This window comes from Pseudorca crassidens, chromosome 7 (assembly GCF_039906515.1).
Source record: "Pseudorca crassidens isolate mPseCra1 chromosome 7, mPseCra1.hap1, whole genome shotgun sequence".
Classification (NCBI taxonomy): domain Eukaryota; kingdom Metazoa; phylum Chordata; class Mammalia; order Artiodactyla; family Delphinidae; genus Pseudorca; species Pseudorca crassidens.
Genome location: NC_090302.1, coordinates 37,621,794 through 37,642,530, shown reverse-complemented (window position 1 = coordinate 37,642,530; position 20,737 = coordinate 37,621,794). Strand labels below are relative to the sequence as shown.

General features: G+C 41.6%; 1 long non-coding RNA gene across 6 annotated transcripts in view; it reads right to left on the bottom strand.

Moving 5' to 3' along the window:
• LOC137227734 (uncharacterized) overlaps nucleotides 1-20,737 on the bottom strand; it is a 140,344-nt gene that overhangs the window by 84,695 nt on the left and 34,912 nt on the right. For 4 of the 6 annotated variants that reach the window (XR_010944974.1, XR_010944975.1, XR_010944978.1 and 1 more), the window contains exons 2-3: nucleotides 9,323-9,458; nucleotides 8,499-8,568 (exon numbers count right to left, since the gene is read on the bottom strand). This is a non-coding gene — a long non-coding RNA (uncharacterized lncRNA). Of the gene's footprint in view, nucleotides 1-774; nucleotides 4,567-5,823; nucleotides 6,079-8,498; nucleotides 8,569-9,322; nucleotides 9,459-20,737 lie in introns of those variants that run through there. The other 2 variants (XR_010944979.1, XR_010944976.1) reach the window with 2 other exon arrangements.

Genomic DNA, 20,737 nt, shown 5'->3' with positions numbered 1-20,737 from the left:
AACTCTTCCTAATCATCCTGTTCTTTGCTGCTTCAGTAAGTTACGCATCTTAGCGTCAGCCCCTGGAACCTAACCCCTAGCACCAGCAAATACTCCACCTAGGACTACTAGTTTCAATTATAAGCATGATGTCATGCAAGCCCATTGCTCTGTTTTATCCATAAACATTTTACTTTTTAAAAATAAATACACAATAGCATGCACTCTCTAATGGGCCCTCTACTAATTTTTGTTTTTGTTTTTGTTTTTGCGATACGCAGGCCTCTCACTGTTGTGGCCTATCCCATTGTGGAGCACAGGCTCCGGACGCGCAGGCTCAGCGGCCATGGCTCACAGGTCCAGCCGCTCCGCGGCATGTGGGATCTTCCCGGACTGGGGCACAAACCTGTGTCCCCTGCATTGGCAGGGGGACTCTCAACCACTGCGCCACCAGGGAAGCCCTCTACTAATTTTTAACACACTGCAAACTACCAAACTATGAAGTCTTACAAAAATTGGAATAAAACTTCTCTAATGGCTCTGTTTAACTGAAGAAAATCCTGAGACTGAAAGACAGTACATAAAAATAAATTTTACAACCGCTTATCTATACGTATAAGGACTTTCCTAATGCTCTTCAAAACAATTCAGAAATACAAACAAGGGGGCTGGGGCTCAAAAGTAAGATTAGATCAGCTTTTTTTTTTTTTTTTTTTTTTCTTTGGCAGCACCTCAGCCTGTGGAATCTTAGTTCCCTGACTAGGGATGGAACCCGGGCCCTCAGCAATGAAAGTGCAGAGTCCTAACCACTGGACCGCCAGGGAATTCCCTAGGTCAGGTTTTTTTTTTAAAAGCTACTTTTTTTGGTGTATGTGTTCGAGTTTAAAATTTTTGACCCAACCTCCCACCAGCACTGTTACCACACAAAATAAATATAAAATTACAAAAAGTGCTACTTAGGAATAAGAAGGGTATCCTGATTGTGTATAGGACTGACATGTAGCCTAACCTTTGGGATATGGCTATCAGGGAAAGCCTTGCAGAGGAAGTGACATTTAGGCTGAAACTGAAAGAGTGAGTTTATCTGAAGAAGAACGTTTTAGACAGGGAATAATGTACACAAGGGGGTTGAAGTGGGAAAGCACTTGCACTATGAGGAAATGAAACAGACAGTACAGTGTGGTGATGAAGTGCCCAGGTTCCAAAGTCAAATGGCCTGGGTTTGAATCCCAGCTATGCCCCCAACTTGCTGTGTGACCTTGGAAAAGTTACATAACCTCTCTGGACCTTGGTTTCCTCATTTATACCCACCTCATAGGGTGTTTGTAATTGTTCAGTAAATATTAGCTTATTACTATTATGACTGGTGAGATTAAAATGAAGCAGTACTACAAGATGTTGGAGGGCCACAATATCATAGAGGTTTTTAGGCCCTATTAAAGATTTAGGATTCATTCTAAATGTAATGGAAAACTATTGAAGGATTTTAAGTAGGGGTGTGGCATCATGAACCTTGTGTTTTAAAACATTAATCAATTGACAAATATTATGCTTCTGCTTTGTGGCAAAAAAAAAAAAAAGTCTCTCATGAGCTAAACTTTTCCTATCAGTCCAGGCTTCTTTTCATTCTCTCCTTTGCCCCTTGATCTTTTCACATGTGATAGTCACTTTCTGGTAAGTATTAAGCCAATTCGAAGTTCAGCCCTCATAGGAGTGTTCTTCCCTTCCCCCTCCCGCTTCTCAAACACAGTGTCCCAGTGTCAGGGAAAGTCTACTACTCTTCCCTGGAAACATGGGAGTACAGCTGGTCTCCGTACTCTTTTTTTGTTTTTTTTCTTTTTTTGTGTGTGTGTTTTCTTGCGGTACGCGGGCCTCTCACTGTTGTGGCCTCTCCCGCTGCGGAGCACAGGCTCCGGACGCACAGGCTCAGCGGCCATGGCTCACGGGCCCAGCCGCTCCGCGGCATGTGGGATCTTCCCGGACCGGGGCACGAACCCGTGTCCCCTGCATCGGCAGGCGGACTCTCAACCACTGCGCCACCAGGGAAGCCCTCCGTACTCTTTTTCTGCTGGTCTTCAATTGAGCTGTTTCACCCTGTTTATCTCTAATCCACCCCTGACTGTTAGTTTCTGTCCTTCTGGAATCCACTTGGGATCAACAAGCACCACCACCAACCTCCATTACGGCCATCATATCAGTGGCTCCGGTGTTCCTTGGTCTTGCTGTCCTCACAGTACTCTAGAGCTACACAGGGACTGTTGAATCTCTGCATTCTAAATACAGACCACTGAAAACGAGCAGCATTTTGGGAGGAGTTTTACCCAGACACTTGCCTTCACAGATGCTCCTTCGTTGCCTACTCTCCCCTTCCCCACCTCCACATCAAGCATAGAGCTTCTCCAAGGTTTGTACCTGCCATCAGGCTCAAAGGGTCTCAGATCACCTTCGCACTATCTGAATATTTCTGTACATCCTCCCACCTCCATACCCCTACTCTCAATGAAAGTGCTTTCTTTTACTTCATCATTTTCTCTGGAGGTAGTTTCCCCTCCATCATATGGTTCTTCTTTATGGTGGAGAACATACTGGTGGAATGGCTACAAGGGAATACGATTGGATTTGGGAAACATGATTGGGGTTAGGATGTCTGTGAAACAAATCCACATTAGTTTATTATTAAAATACCACCTCCATTTAAATTATTTGTTTATTGTCTGTCTCCACAAGATACAAGCTCCAAGAGGGGTGGGTCTCCCTTGTCTGTCTTCTTTACTGCTACATCTCCAGCACCTAGCACAGACTGCTACTCAACAAATATTTATGGAAAGAATGAAAAAAATAATATGAGCAAACCAATAAATAATGAGTGACTTGTGCTACTGGCACTAGGATCCTTTGGAGCACTCTGAGCAGAGGATTGAAGCAATCAGATTTGCAGGTTATCAAATGTCTCTGTATGGACTAAATGTTTATGACCCCCTTACAAATTCACATGTTGAAACCCTAACCCCAATGTGATGGTATTAGGAAGTGGGGCCTTTGGGAGGTAATTAGGATTAGATGAGGTCATGGAGGTGGAGCCCTCATGAATGGGATTGTACCCTTATAAGGGTCATGATAGAGCTTGCTTTGCCCTCTGTTTTCCACCATCTGAGATTTCAACAAAAAGATGGCCATCTAGGAACCAGGAACTGGGTCCTCACCAAACACTGAACCTACTGACTGGCACCTTGATTTGGACTTCCCAGCCTCCACAGCCAAAAGAAATAATTCCTGCTATTTATAAGCCATCCAGTCTATGGTATTGTTATAGAAGGCCAAACGTACTAAGTCTTCAAGTTGTCACGTCATCATAAGCAGCAGTCTGTATTATCCTCCCAAGTAACAGTTATTAAATTAGTTCTCAAGTATACGTATTTCAGTGGGAGAATTCATTACTGTAGATATTCAAATCTATGAACAACTTCCCCAGAAGAGCTGAGGAGATGTCACAAACCTAAGACTGCCTCCTCCTCTTTCTACATCACCTATTTTTACCCCCTCCATCTCCTCACACCGCAGCCCTTTATTCAGCTGCACTAGTTAGCCATTGTAACCCTTTCCGAGAATTTAAGCTGAGATCTGGATACACAGCCCACTCTGATATGGTATTTGCATTTCGTGCTTAATTTGTCTAAAACATTACAAATTCTACACTCCTACATTTCTACTGTTATAATCATAATACTATTTTGGTACTTCTCTTCTGCAAGTGAGATTAGCATTTCCATATAAAATAGAAAAACTGCTGGTCGTCTCCCTAATGTGTCTAGGGGCTTCATCCAAGCCTGAAGTTTAAATTCTCAGCACCTGGGACAAGACATCTGTTTATGCAAGTTTCTCAGTGCACTGAAGTGCTGCTGTGGACTCCCGCCTGGGTCTCTTCATGTCAGCGGATGACCTGGCTGACTTTTCCTTTGGTAAAACAGAAGGAACCTGAGATCAGAGACACCATTTGGGAGTTTTCTCCTAAAACAACATCTCTTGTTCCTAACCCTTACAGGATTTTCCAACAAAATGACAAAGCATGGAGGCTGCACCATTAAAGGAGGTGCCAGGAAGCCAGTGGTTCTAGTGTCCAGAATAAAGAAAGCTTAAGGGCTTTGCAGCTAGTGCTCACACCCAGAGCAGAACCAAGGGAGTGTCTCAGGAAGGGGCCTAGAAGAAGCAGAAGAGCCCCCAACACATTTCCATCAAGATCGGGGACATTTACTCCTGATATTGATGAAGATTTCTGGTATGACTGTTGGTGACTGTTTGTGTGACTGCTGGTCTCATTTTATGAAATCTTGCTGTCAGAGAACTAAAGGTTTAAGCAGGACAAAGAAACAAACTTTTCAGACAGGGTCAGGAACATGGAGAGAAACTTCCCAGATGACCTTTTTGGGCATATTTTTCAATTCCATAACTCTAATTCTGACCTTAAAAATCTACAAGTTGTTCATCAACTCATTTCAGTGTCTGAAGAGTGAGGAATAAATTGGGAAACTGCATCACAATTTAGATGTATCCAGGCAAGAACCCAGACTGAGAAGACATTGGTTGAAGCTGGAAAAGAGGGCAAGAGGCCAAAATCACAGATTGTGGAACTACAAATTAACTTGTTTCAGGGTCATCTTAGCAAGGACTCTGGCTTGCATGTCAATCCACAGCCCTAATACCCTAACAGAAAGAAAAGTGTTAAGTCTTTACGTTGCGGGGATAGCAGCAACTGTTTCCCCAGAAATCACCTGAGGTTGAAAAGGCAACAGTGAGAACCTGGGGCTCCTCTCAACCTCCAGAACCTTCTCTCTGGTCTTCTGGCACCTGGCATGTCCCAGGGATTTAATCCTGATCCAGTCTACTCATCTTTACCTGATCGTTTTCAGCCTGGCCAATATTCCTCTCCCTTTACCTCATCCCTTCAAAGTAGGCTCTCGGCTAAGGGAGTTCAGGATGCCTTTATGTGATATCCTTTCCCATGGCTGCCATACCACTGAGCTGTCTGCCGCTCCAAGCCATGCCCAAATGTCAGGAAACTGAGCCCATTTTTCCTACGTTGAAGCAGGCGACTTAAAAGGAATAATACTGTAATGAAATTATAGATACTTTTCCTATCTTAAAAAATTTCAGTATGGTGGTATTATTATTTATATTATAATAAATAAAATAATATTTTCTTTAAATATTTTATAAATTCCTAAGTATATTTTTTCTAAAATAAAATAAACAAGTATATATTTAAATACTTTTATAAAAATGAATAGGTTAAACATAAACACTTAACCTATTGCTATAACAAAATACTATTTTTATATAAAAATTTCAGGAAAAAGTTTTTCCACACATATTCTAAATATACCCTAATCATGCTTCTATCCTCTCTATCCTAGCCTAACTCCCACTAGAATGTAAATCCCTCCTCCACAATGATGTGAGTCTTCCCCATCCTGCCAGAATATAAGCTTCATGCGAGCAGGTACTCCTTTTTTGTTCACCACTCTATACCTAGCTCCAAGAACAATGCTTGATAAACAGTAGTCACTCAACAAATATGGCTGAATAAGTGAATGTACACCTGCATGCATCTTTACCCAAAGACAGGAACACTAAAGAAAGAAATCAAGTGGAGGCAATAAGAATGCCTATGTTACTTGGGTCTTGTTACAGTATTAATAATGGATAACATTTATTAAGCACTCATTAGGTAAATACGCTAGGCACTATGCTAAACACTTGATATGTAAAAATATGATATAGACACTATTATTAATTTTATTTTTTAAAAATCTGAAGAAAACAATTTTTGAGAAGTTAGTATTATTATGGACCTACATATAATATCTTTTTTAATTTAGCAAAGTACTAAACCATCTTCATGAGTTACTCTTCATAATAAAATTATAGAATAAAACAGTGTTCAAGTTCTTCTTATTCGGATTCTCAAAGTCACAAAGGAAGTAAAAGAGGTGCAATAAGGATTTTGATTCCTTAATTCTAGTATATGGCCAAAGCAGCTCAAATTTCTTCCCAGAAGACAAATACAAACATCTGTGGTACTGTTGCCTATGTCACAAGGTTCTGGTGGGGGAAAGTTAATAAGCGATTACAAAATTCTTTGTAAATACAAAGTGCTATAGAAATGCAAAACATCTACAACAACAATAATTAGTTCTAATCACCATCTATTTTCTGTGTGCAGCTGTCTCTCAGAATTCACTTTGGGAGCTTAATCACCCCATCTCAACAAATAAAGTAACCTCCCTCTTTCTCAGACCCTACTAAGAAGCTGTCCCTCATTCCTCCCCACAGCCATGCCCAAGCCACCCTCCACCCCCTACACACATCCTTCTCCCACATGATGAGCAAAGGCTGAATGCTGACATTATTAAGAAAAAAGAGTTCAGATTGAGCCTTGAGCCTTTTAAAACCCTTGAATTTTAAACAAAATTGGGCACAAGGTCCTGGAAAAATATACAGACATTTCAAACTAGAACTCCCCCTCCTGCCCTACACAGGTAGGGAACTTTTCCTCCCTCTGAGTTCCAGTAATGCTCAGGTAACTATGCTAAAATACCAGGTTGATAAATTGTTTATTTAGCAATGTAAGGCTCATAAAAAACACTGAATACTTATAGCAATCATGACACTGATCAATTCAACATTCATGTTTGTACTGTCTATGGCTTCTTGAGTAGTTGTAAAAGAGCATATGGCCCACAAAACCAAAAATATTTACTATCTAGTCCTTTATAAAAGTGGTTTGTCAGCCTTTAATAGGGTATGAATATATGTAGAGAAAAGGTCTGAGGCCGGAGTCCTAGGGCGCTCCGACATGATAAGAAATATGAGATAAAAAATATGAGGAGGAGCAGTTCATGATATAGGCAGGAAACCAGGGGAGTGTGGTATCTCCAAAGTCAAGTGAACATCGTTTTGAAGGTCTCAAGGAGTGATCGACTATGTTAATATTGCCTAATGGATAAGGAAGATGGGGACTTAGAATTAAATCCTGAGTTTCATAAACTGCAGGCCACTGGTGGCCTTCACAAGAGCATTCTCAGTGGAATGGTAGGAATGAAAGTCTAATTGATGTGGTAGGTTCAGGAAAAAATGGGGAGAGAGGCACTGGAAACAGATAAGAGTTATGCTAGAAAGGAGAACAGAGAAAAGAGCCATAAATTGAAAATGGTTGTAGAATAGAGTACATTTCTGTACTGTTTGTGGTTTGTAGTTCTGTGATTTGCAGTTCTGTGGTTTGTTTTTTGTTAAGATGGTATATCACAGCATGCTTGTGTGCTGATGAGAATATGGGAATGATCCAGTAGAGATGAGAATGATGATGAAGATGGGCAAGGAGAAGAGGTTAAATTATGATACACTGTGGAAACTGCATCCTTACTGGAAAGGGAGTTTCAGCAGTTGGGTGAAGAGACTCCCTGTGTCAAACATCTAGGGTAAGCAAGGGTCCTCAAAAAAGAAAGGGAACAATTTATTTGAAACAGAACAATTAAGGTGGGCCCTGAGGCAGACAGCTAGCTGGCCTCACTCCTGTAAAAGGTAGTGGTTTTCACCTAATGGAAAGGGCCAGGAAGGGAAGACCTTGGCTGAGCTGTCCAGGGATGGAAAGCATCCTGCAGACTCTGAAAACAAACCTGACTTGAAAGCCATGTTGCCTGCAATAGGCAAACAGCACTCCCTAGGTTGGTTTTCCTTTTGTTATCCTTTACTAACATCTCATTCAGATATTCCAGTTTTCGATAAAGAATCTCACAAAAACCGTATGTTCACGTGAGAATCCGCATGGTAAAAGAGCACAATCTCCTTGAGGCCAGCCAGGGCAGTGAGGGAAACTGTGATCAGGAAAGGGTGAATGAATTCCACAGGTGATGCCTAGCCACAAAGTCCACACAGCCCTTGATTTTCACTCCTTAAAAATTTTGTGTCGTATTTAATTAAGAGGAAAACTCACAAATTCATAGAAGATGAGGGGCATAAAGGAGGGACAAGTACTAGTAAGATCATGGGTATAAAGGCATACAGTTTCTCTTATAAAACAAAACTCTGAACTTTCATGGTTTAACTCTCCAGAAAGACTCTCCAGGAAGGGAGGGGAAGTTCAGCAACCCTGTCCCCTTAATTTCTCCTTCCCAGGTGGGTTCTTTAAACCCAAGAACTGTAACTGACCCCAAGAGTACAATGTTCTTTCTTTCACATTCTGTTACAAGTGTAGTACTCAAAAGTCCTCCTGCCTTTGCAGGGTAGAGACAGACTAGAACATTCAAAAGCCTTTCCAGGAGACTGGGGGAGAATGAAGCTAACAGAAACTGCAGACGCAAGAAAATAGAAATATGAAATCTAGGCACATGGGCTTTGAAGCCAGATGATCCTGGATTTAAATCATGGCTCTGCCACTTATTGGTTATATAACCTTGAGCAGGTTACTCAACCTCCCTGAAGCACAGTTTCTTCATCTATAAAGTGAGTAAATTTCTACCTACCTGTGTCAGTTCAGGTCCAAGAAGTAGACACCAAGATCAGACTAGACTTGCAAGAAACTGGGGGAAATGCCTGTGGAAAAAAATGGGGAGAAAGCTAGAGAAGGCTGAGATCTGCCAGACAGTGACACACATCTAACCTGTGAGAAGTGAGGCAAAGAAGGAAGGTAGGAGGGGCCTTAGAATGCCATGAAGCTTTCAGAGAGTATCTGAAAGCTGATGTAGAATCCTCAGGCCAAAATCATCTGTCAGAGGCGTCCTCTGTCTCACAGGAATGGGCCTGCTGTGTACCACCACTGTCTGGAAAAAGACCACAGGAAACGTGGCCTCGGAGCAAATGTGGTGGTGTATGTAGATCAGAGCAGGTGGGGCATCAACTACGCTGCCCACAGTAGGAGATCTGAGAGACACATTCCCATGGTCGCACACATCTCCTTCTCCACAGGGGACTGGGGAGGAGCTCCTCCATGGTTCCATGGGGCCTCTCTTCCTAAGCAAGGGCCCACTGAGTGGAAAAAACTACAGCCCTCATCACTGCTGCTGATCTCAGGCCTGCAACTGGTACTCATACTCTGCCTCCTCCTTTCTAAATTCCCCTCACTGTCATCTGTCACCTTGGCTGGTCTTGTTGATTCACCTGGTAGTGTGACCTGAGCCTTCATTCCTGAAGTAGGTAATCATGCTGTGGGTAACCACATCCTTCTCAGACTACAGTTGCTGCATGTGTCCATTCAAGAAGGCAAGGAAATACCAGGAAATGCCCAACTGCATCACAGAGATTCCACACCTATTCCCTCCCTGTTCCCATTGGGTAAAAACACCCTTACCTTCTCCTGCTGATCAGGGTCAATTACTTCTGCCAATATGGTGGCTCTTCTCTCAGGCTGGTCCCTGGACACAGGAGTCCAAAATGCCCTGGTGGCAGCCATCACTTATAGTTCAATAGGATCCTTGCTGTGTCCCCTGGCAAGAGTACACCTTCTTTAGAGATCAGAACCTCCAACTCTACAAAGCTCAGAGGTGCAGGGATAGGAAGTATAAAATCCCCCACTGGGTCATTGTGAGTAATGGTAAGTGGGGTTACTTCTGCTTGTATCCCTTGCTTCCCAGAGCCATGTATTCTTCCCATACACACACTGGCACTTTAGCTGTGCCTTTAAAAGGCTATTCAACATTTTCTGAGACCAGCTGCCCCTGGTTGGTATAGTATGTGATATGACCAGTGGACCTATGATCATGGGCCCACTCCACACTTCCTTCACTATGAAGAGGCTCCCATGTTTGGATGCTAAGCTGTGTGAGAATCCCTGCCTGTAGATCAGGGATTCCGTAAGCCCCTAAATAGTGATGCTGGCTGAGCCATTACAGGTAGGAAATGCAAACCCATACCCCAAATAAGTCATATATTCCTGTGAGGATGAACCACTGGCCCAGCCATTGTGGGAGAGGCCCAAAGCAGTTGACTTGCCACCAAGTAGCTGGTTAGTCTCCTCAAGGAAAAGTGCCCTATCAAGGGCTCAGCATTGGTCTCTATTGCTGACAGGTTGAATATTCAGAGGCAGCAGGAGCCAGAATTCCAAGGGCCTGCAACGTGATTGTCCCACTGGAGCTTAACATATGCCCATACCGCACCATTTTCTACCACTGACACTTCCAACACCATAGTATCCTCCAGATCCTATTGGCAGAGACTTTCCTTTTCTAGGTCTCACTCAAAGGTGGCAGCCTTTGGTCACTCTATGTGAGCCAGAGCAATAAACCTAGCTGTAGAAAATATTGCTTTCCAAACCCAAAGAGGACTACTGGTGCTGTGCTTCCATCTTTGTGGTAGGGGACACAAGATGCAGTGATTTGTTTTTTACTTTAGAGAGCTATCCCAACATACTCCTGACCATTGGAATCCTAAAAACTTCACTGAAATGGCAGGTTCCTGAATCTTTGTAGGGTTTTTCTCCCATCCTCTAGAGCACATCAGCATGCCATCAATGAAATGGATCAGTGTGATGGTCTGTGGAATGCCCAAGCTGTCCCGATCTCATCAAGCTATATTATGACTGGGCAGGAAAGCTGACATAGCCCTGAGGCCAAAATGTAAAGAATATTGTTGGCCATCCCTCGTGAATACAAACTGTTATGACCCTCTTTTCTGATTGGAACTGAAAAGAATGCTTTTGTCAGATCAATGGCCATATACCATGTACCTGAAGTCTTATTGATCTACTCTAGCAATTACATCATATCTGGCACAGTAGCTATGATGACGGCTATTGCTTGTTTAAGCCAGCAATAGTCTTCAGTCGTGCTCCAGGGATGTGATATTGTTTCCGATTTATTATCGTGGCTGGGAGAGGAAGGAACAATTTCAAAGCTTCCCACTTGGCCTTCCTCATTATATCTTTTACCCCACAGACTAAGAACCCAACATGAGGGCTACCCTAACATGCAACTATATCAATGCAGTCAGGAACAGGAGAAATGACCACTGAGTGTATCCACAAACCCAGCAGGCCCACTTGGAGCCAGATGTGAGCAAGGACTTCATTTATTACGTGGTCCCTGTAGGCCTATTACAGGTCCACTCTATTAGAACTATGCTGATGCTTTGGGTCTCCAGGTATCAATGTCAACTCAGACTGTGGGTCTAAAAATGTCTGGGTATTTTGCCTTTCCCAATATACAATCACCCAAGTAAACATCCACAGGTCCCTTTGGGAAAAGAACTAGGGAAATCATCATAGTGTATACCTGCCATGCTTTGCTACCTATTTTTCTCCTGGGGACATCATGCTCTATTACCATCTCCGCAACTCCATGCAGCTCAAGTCCCTTGGCTGTTCCCTCAGACCCTGAAGGTCATTTCAATTATTATGGTCTCTATTACAATGAAGCGCCTCCTCCCCATGGATATGTATGAACTCAGCTCTGCGACCACCTCTCCTACAATGAGCCCTGACCTGTAGAGAAGAGCCACCACTGTGATGCTAGTGTTACTCTCACCAGTGCTTTCCTGATGGCCTTGGTGAATGGTGTGTTTCCTGAGCTCTCTCATGGAATACAATCAATGGATATGTTTTGTATCCTCATATAATATAGTCATTCGTCCTTGGCCACTTTCCTCAGCCTTCTACTATCTGCCAAGATAGCTCAAGCATTTCTACTTCACTCAACATTGGGCATCACTTTCTTTCTTTCTTTTTTTTTTTTACTATTTAGTTTTAAGAGTTCTTTATAGCTCGGACCTTCAAGATGGCAGAGGAATAAGATGTGGGGTTCACCTTCCTCCCCACAAATACATCAGAAATACATCTACATGTGGAACAACTCCTACTGAACGCTGGCAGAAGACCTCAGACTTCCCCAAAGGCAAGAAACTCCCCCAAGTACCTGGGTAGGGCAAAAGAAAAAACAGACAAAAGAATAGGAACAGGACCTGCACCTCGCGCAGGGAGCTGTGAAGCAGGAAAAGTTTCCACATACTAGAAGCCCCTTCACTGGCGGAGACGTGGGTGGCAGAGGGGAAGCTTCGGAGCCACGGAGGAGAGCACAGCAACAGGGGTGCAGAGGGCAAAGTGGAGAGATTCCCACACAGAGGATGGGTGCTGACCGGCACTCACCAGCCCGAGAGGCTTGTCTGCTTACCCGCCGGGGCGAGTGGGGGCTGGGAGCTGAGGCTCGGGATCCCAGGGAGAGGACTGCGGTTGGCTGAGCGAACACAGCCTGAAGGGGGCTAGTGCACCACAGCTAGCCGGGAGGGAGTCCGGGAAAAAGTCTGGAACTGCCTAACAGGCAAGAGACCACTGTTTCGGGTGTGCGAGGAGAGGGGATTCTGAGCACCACCTAAACGAGCTCCAGAGACGGGCGCGAGCCGCGGCCATGAGCGCGGATCCCAGAGACGGGCATGAGACACTAAGGCTGCTGCTGCTGCCACCAAGAAACCTGTGTGTAAGCACAGGTCACTATCCACACCTCCCTTCCGGGGAGCCTGTGCAGCCCGCCACTGCCAGGGTCCCGTGATCCAGGGACAACTACCCCGGGAGAACGCACGGCGCGCCTCAGGCTGGTGCAACGTCACACCGGCCTCTGCCGCCGCAGGCTCGCCCTACTTTCTGTACCCCTCCCTCCCCCGGCCTGAGTGAGCCAGAGCCCCCGAATCAGCAGCTCCTTTAACCCCCTTCTGTCTGAGCAAAGAACAGACGCCCTCAGGCGACCTACACGCAGAGGCGAGGCCAAATCCAAAGCTGAACCCAAGGAGCTGCGCAAACAAAGAAGAGAAAGGGAAATCTCTCCCAGCAGCCTCAGGAGCAGAGGATTAAAGCTCCACAATCAACTTGATGTACCCTGCATCACTGGAATACCTGAATAGACAACGAATCATCCCAAACTGAGAAGGTGGACTTTGGGAGCAACTGTAGACTTGGGGTTTGCTGTATGCGACTGACAGTTTTCTGGTTTTAATTTTTATCTTAGTTTAGTATTTAGCATTTATTTTCATTGGTAGATTTGTTTACTGATTTGGTTGCTGTCTTCCTTTTTCTTTTTATATAGAGATATATTTTTTTTCCCTTTTTCTCTTTTTGTGAGTGTGTATGTGTATGCTTCTTCGTGTGATTTTGTCTGTATAGTTGTTACCATTTGTCCTAGGGTTCTCTCCGTCCGTTTTTTTTTTGTTTTAGTACAGTTTTTAGCGCTTGTTATCATTGGTAGATTTGTTTTTTGGTTTGGTTGCTCTCTTCTTTCTTTTTTTTTTTTTTTTACTACTTTTTAAATTGTTTATTTTTAATAATTATTTTTATTCTTTATTCTAATAACTTTCTTTTTATTTCCTTGCTCCCTCCCTCCCTTCCTTCCTCCCTTTTCTTCTAAGCCGTGTGGCTAACAGGGTCTTGGTGCTCCCCAGGTGTCAGGCCTGTGCCTCTGAGATGGGAGAGCCGAGTTCAGGACATTGGTCCACCAGAGACCTACTAGCTCCACATAATATCAAATGGTGAAAGCTCTTCCAGAGATGTCTATCTCAACGCTAAGACCCAGCTCCACTCAACGACCAGAAATCAACAGTGCTGGACACCCTATGCCAAACAACTAGCAAGACAGGAACACGACCCCACCCATTAGCAGAGAGGCTGCCTAAAATCATAAAAAGTCCACAGACACCCCAAAACACACCACCGGACGTGGACCTCCCCACCAGAAAGACAAGATCCAGCCTCATCCACCAGAACACAGGCAAGAGTCCCTTCCACCAAGAAGCCTACACAACCCACAGAACCAACTTTAGCCACTGGGGACAGACATCAAAAACAACGGGAACTACGAACCTGCAGCCTGCAAAAGGAGACCCCAAACAGTAAGATAAGCAAAATGAGAAGACAGAAAAACACACAGCAGATGAAGGAGCAAGATAAAAACCCACCAGACCTAACAAATGAAGAGGAAATAGGCAGTCTACCTGAAAAAGAATTCAGAATAATGATAGTAAGGATGATCCAAAATCTTGGAAATAGAATAGAGAAAATGCAAGAAACATTTAACAAGGACCTAGAAGAACTAAAGATGAAACAAGCAATGATGAACAACACAATAAATGAAATTAAAACTACTCTAGATGGGATCAATAGCAGAATAACTGAGGCAGAAGAACAGATAAGTGACCTGGAAGATAAAATAGTGGAAATAACTACTGCAGAGAAGAATAAAGAAAAAAGAATGAAAAGAACTGAGGACAGTCTCAGAGACCTCTGGGACAACATTGAACACACCAACATTCGAATTATAGGGGTTCCAGAAGAAGAAGAGAAAAAGAAAGGGACTGAGAAAATATTTGAAAAGATTATAGTTGTAAACTTCCCTAATATGGGAAAGGAAATAGTTAATCAAGTCCAGGAAGCACAGAGAGTCCCATACAGGATAAATCCAAGGAGAAACACGCCAAGACACATATTAATCAAACTGTCAAAAACTAAATACAAAGAAAACATATTAAAAGCAGCAAGGGAAAAGCAACAAATAACACACAAGGGAATCCCCATAAGGTTAACAGCTGATCTTTCAGCAGAAACTCTGCAAGCCAGAAGGGACTGGCAGGACATATTTAAAGTGATGAAGGAGAAAAACCTACAACCAAGATTACTCTACCCAGCAACGATCTCATTCAGATTTGATGGACAAATTAAAACCTTCACAGACAAGCAAAAGCTGAGAGAGTTCAGCACCACCAAACCAGCTTTACAACAAATGCTAAAGGAACTTCTCTAGGCAAGAAACACAAGAGAAGGAAAAGACCTACAATAACAAACCCAAAACAATTAAGAAAATGTGAATGGGAACATACATATCGATAATTACCTTAAATGTAAATGGATTAAATACTCCACTAAAAGTCACAGACTGGCTGAATGGATACAAAAACAAGACCCATATATATGCTGTCTACAAGAGACCCACTTCAGACCTACAGATACATACAGACTGAAAGTAAGGGGATAGAAAAAGATATTCCATGCAAATGGAAACCAAAAGAAAGCTGGAGTAGCAATTCTCATATCAGACAAAATAGACTTTAAAATAAAGACTATTAGAAAAGACAAGGAAGGACACTACATAATGATCAAGGGATGGATCCAAGAAGAAGATATAACAATTGTAAATATTTATGCACCCAACATAGGAGCACCTCAATACATAACGCAAATACTAACAGCCATAAAAGAGGAAATCGACAGTAACACATTCATAGTAGGGGACTTTAACACCCCACTTTCACCACTGGACAGATCATCCAAAATGAAATTAAATAAGGAAACACACGCTTTAAATGATATATTAAACAAGATGGACTTAATTGATATTTATGACATTCCACTCAAAAACAACAGAATACAATTTTTCTCAAGTGCTCATGGAACATTCTTCAGGATAGATCATATCTTGGGTCACAAATCAAGCCTTGGTAAATTTAAGAAAACTGAAATTGTATCAAGTATCTTTTCTGACCACAATGCTATGAGACTAGATATGAATTAAGGAAAAGGTCTATAAAAAATACAAACACATGGAGGCTAGACAATACACTACTTAATAATGAAGTGATCACTGAAGAAATCAAAGAGGAAATAAAAAAACATCTAGAAACAAATGACAATGGAGAAACGACGAACCAAAACCTATGGGATGCAGCAAAAGCAGTTCTAAGAGGGAAGTTTATAGCAATACAATCCTACCTTAAGAAACAGGAAACATCTCAAATAAACAACCTAACCTTACATCTAAAGCAATTAGAGAAAGAAGAACAAAGAACAAAGAAAGAAATCATAAACATCAAATCAGAAATAAATGAAAAAGAAATTAAGGAAACCATAGCAAAGATCAATAAAACTAAAAGCTGGTTCCTTGAGAAGATAAACAAAATTGATAAACCATTAGCCACACTCATCAAGAAAAAAAGGGAGAAGACTCAAATCAATAGAATTAGAAATGAAAAAGGAGAAGTAACAACTGACTCTGCAGAAATACAAAAGATCATGAGAGAGAACTACAAGCAACTATATGCCAATATAATGGACAACCTGGAAGAAATGGACAAATTCTTAGAAATGCACAACTTGCCAAGACTGAATCAGGAAGAAATAGAAAATACGAACAGACCAATCACAAGCACTGAAATTAAAACTGTGATTAAAAATCTTCCAACAAACAAAAGTCCAGGACCAGATGGTTTCACAGGTGAATTCCATCAAACATTTAGAGAAGAGCTAACACCTATCCTTCTCAAACTCTTCCAAAATATAGCAGAGGGAGGAACACTCCCAAACTCATTCTACGAGACCACCATCACCCTGATACCAAAACCAGACAAGGATGTCACAAAGAAAGAAAACTACAGGCCAATATCACTGATGAACATAGATGCAAAAACCCTCAACAAAATACTAGCAAACAGAATCCAACAGCACATTAAAAGGATCATACACCATGATCAAGTGCGGTTTATCCCAGGACGCAAGGATTCTTCAACATACGCAAATCAATCAATGTGATAAACCATGTTAACAAATTGAAGGAGAAAAACCATATGATCGTCTCAACAGATGCAGAAAAAGCTTTCGACAAAATTCAACACCCATTTATGATAAAAACTCTCCAGAAAGTAGGCATAGAGGGAACCTACCTCAGCATACAAAAGCCATATATGACAAATCCACAGCCAACATCGTTCTCAGTGGTGAAAAACTGAAACCATTTCCACTAAGATCAGGAACAAGACAAGGTTGCCCACTCTCACCACTCTTATTCAACATAGTTTTGGAAGTTTTAGCCACAGCTGTCAGAGAAGAAAAGGAAATAAAAGGAATCCAAATCAGAAAAGAAGAAGTAAAGGTGTCATGGTTTGCAGATGACATGATACTATACATAGAGGATCCTAAAGATGCTACCAGAAAACCACTAGAGCTAATCAATGAATTTGGTATAGTAGCAGGATACAAAATTAATGCACAGAAATCTCTTGCATTCCTATACACTAATGATGAAAAATCTGAAAGTGAAATCAAGAAAACACTCCCATTTACCACTGCAATAAAAAGAATAAAATATCTAGGAATAAACCAACCTAAGGAGACAAAAGACCTGTATGCAGAAAATTATAAGACACTGATGAAAGAAATTAAAGATGAAACAAATAGATGGAGAGATATACCATGTTCTTGGATTGGAAGAATCAACATTGTGAAAATGACTCTACTACCCAAAGCAATCTACAGATTCAGTGCAATCCCTATCAAACTACCACTGGCATTTTTCACAGAACTAGAAAAAAAAATTTCACAACTTTTATGGAAACACAAAAGACCCTGAATAGCCAAAGCAATCTTGAGAAAGAAAAACGGAGCTGGAGGAATCAGGCTCCCTGACTTCAGACTATACTACACAGCTACAGTAATCAAGACAGTATGGTACTGGCACAAAAACAGAAAGATAGATCAATGGAACAGGATAGAACGCCCAGAGATAAACCCATGCACATATGGTCACCTTATCTTTGATACAGGAGGCAGGAATGTACAGTGGAGAAAGGACAGCCTCTTCAATAAGTGGTGCTGGGAAAACGGGACAGCTACATGTAAAAGAATGAGATTAGAACACTCCCTAAAACCATACACAAAAATAAGCTCAAAATGGATTAAAGACCTAAATGTAAGGCCAGAACCTATCAAACTTTTAGAGGAAAACATAGGCAGAACACTCTATGACATAAATCACAGCAAGATCCTTTTTGACCCACCTCCTAGAGAAATGGAAATAAAAACAAAAATAAACAAATGGGACCTAATGAAACTTCAAAGCTTTTGCACAGCAAAGGAAACCATAAACAAGACCAAAAGACAACCCTCAGAATGGGAGAAAATATTTGCAAATGAAGCAACTGACAAAGGATTAATCTCCAAAATTAATAAGCAGCTCATGCAGCTCAGTAACAAAAAAACAAACAACCCAATCCAAAAATGGGCAGAAGACCTAAATAGACATTTCTCCAAAGAAGATATACAGATTGTCAACAAACACATGAAAGATTGCTTAACATCATTAATCATTAGAGAAATGCAAATCAAAACTACAATGAGATATCATCTCACACCAGTCAGAATGGCCATCATTAAAAAATCTAGAAACAGTAAATGCTGGAGAGGGTGTGGAGAAAGGGGAACACTCTTGCACTGCTGGTGGGAATGTGAATTGGTTACAGCCACTATGGAGAACAGTATGGAGGTTCCTTAAAAAACTACAAATAGAACTACCATATGACCCAGCAATCCCACTACTGGGCATATATCCTGTGAAAACCATAATTCAAAAAGAGTCATGTACCAAAATGTTCATCGCAGCTCTATTTACAATAGCCAGGAGATGGAAACAACCTAAGTGTCCATCATCAGATGAATGGATAAAGAAGATGTGGCACATATACACAATGGAATATTACCCAGCCATAAAAGGAAATGAAATCGAGTTATTTGTAGTGAGGTGCATGGACCTAGAGTCTGTCATACAGAGCGAAGTAAGTCAGAAAGAGAAAGACAAATACCGTATGCTAACACGTATATATGGAATCTAAGAAAAAAAATGTCATGAAGAACCTAGGGGTAAAGCAGGAATAAAGACGCAGACCTCCTAGAGAACGGACTTGAGGTTATGGGGAGGAGGAAGGGTGAGCTGTGACAGGGCGAGAGAGAGTCATGGGCATATACACACTAACAAACGTAGTAAGGTAGATAGCTAGTGGGAAGCAGCCGCATGGCACAGGGATATTGGCTCGGTGCTTTGTGACAGCCTGGAGGGGTGGGATAAGGAGGGTGGGAGGGAGGGAGACGCAAGAGGGAAGACATATGGGAACATATGTTTATGTATGACTGATTCACTTTGTTATAAAGCAGAAACTAACACACCATTGTAAAGCAATTATACCCCAATAAAGATGTGAAAAAAAAAAAAAGAACCTAGGGGTAAGACAGGAATAAAGACACAGACCTACTAGAGAATGGACTTGAGGATGTGGGGAGGGGGAAGGGTAAGCTGTGATAAAGTGAGAGGGTGGCATGGACATATATAAACTACCAAACGTAAAATAGATAGCTAGTGGGCAGCAGCCACATAGCACAGGGAGATCAGCTCGGTGCTTTGTGACCACCTGGATGGGTGGGATAGAAAGGGTGGGAGGGAGGGAGATGCAAGAGCGAGGAGATATGGGAACATATGTATATGTATAACTGATTCACTTTGTTATAAAGCAGAAACTAACACACCATTGTAAAGCAATTATACTCCAATAAAGATGTAAAAAAAAAAAAAAGAAAGAAAAAAAGAAAATTGAAATCGTATCAAGTATCTTTTCCGAGCACAGCGCTAGGAGACTAGACATCAATTACAGGAAAACACTGCAAAAAATACAAACACATGGAGGCTAAACAATATGCTACTAAATAACCAAGAGATGAAATAAGAAATCAAAGAGGAAATCAAAAAATACCTAGAAACAAATGACAATGAAAACACGATGACCCAAAACCTATGGGATGCAACAAAGCACTTCTAAGAGGGAAGTTTATAGCAATACAATCTCACCTCAAGAAACAAGAAACATCTCAAACAACCTACTCTTACACCTGAAGCAATGAGAGAAAGAACAAGAAAAAAAAACCAAAGTTAGCAGAAGGAATGAAATCATAAATATCAGATCAGAAATAAATGAAAAAGAAATGAAGGAAACAATAGCAAAGATCAGTAAAACTAAAAGCTGGTTCCTTGAGAAGATAAACAAAATTGATAAACCATTAGCCACACTCATCAAGAAAAAAAGGAAGAAGACTCAGATCAATAGAATTAGAAATGAAAAAGGAGACGTAACAACTGACACTGCAGAAATACAAAGGATCATGAGAGATTACTACAAGCAACTATATGCTAATAAAAGACACAACTAGGAAGAAATGGACAAATTCTTAGAAAAACACAACCTTCTGAGACTGAACCAGGAAGAAATAGAAAATATAAACAGACCAATCACAAGCACTGAAATTGAGACTGTGATTAAAAATCTTCCAGCAAACAAAAGCCCAGGACCAGATGGCTTCACAGGTGAAGTCTACCAAACATTTAGAGAAGAGCTAACACCTATCCTTCTCAAACTCTTCCAAAATATAGCAGAGGGAAGAACACTCCCAAACTCATTCTACGAGGCCACTGTCACCCTGATAGGAAAACCAGACAAAGATGTCACAAAGAAAGAAAACTACAGGCCAACATCACTGATGAACATAGATGCAAAAATCCTCAACAAAATACTAGCAAACAGAATCCAACAGCACATTAAAAGGCTCAGACACCATGATCAAGTGGGGTTTATCCCAGGAATGCAAGGATTCTTCAATATACACAAATCAATCAATGTGATACACCATATTAACAAAATGAAGGAGAAAAAACATATGATCATCTCAATAGATGCAGAAAAAGCTTTCGACAAAATTCAACACCCAGTTATGATAAACACTCTCCAGAATGTAGGCATAGAGGGAACCTACCTCAACATAATAAAGGCCATGTATGACAAACCCACAGCCAACATCGTTCTCAAGGGTGAAAAACTGAAACCATTTCCTCTAAGATCAGGAACAAGACAAGGTTGCCCACTCTCAGCACTGTTATTTGATATAGTTTTGGAAGTTTCAGCCACAGCAATCAGAGAAGAA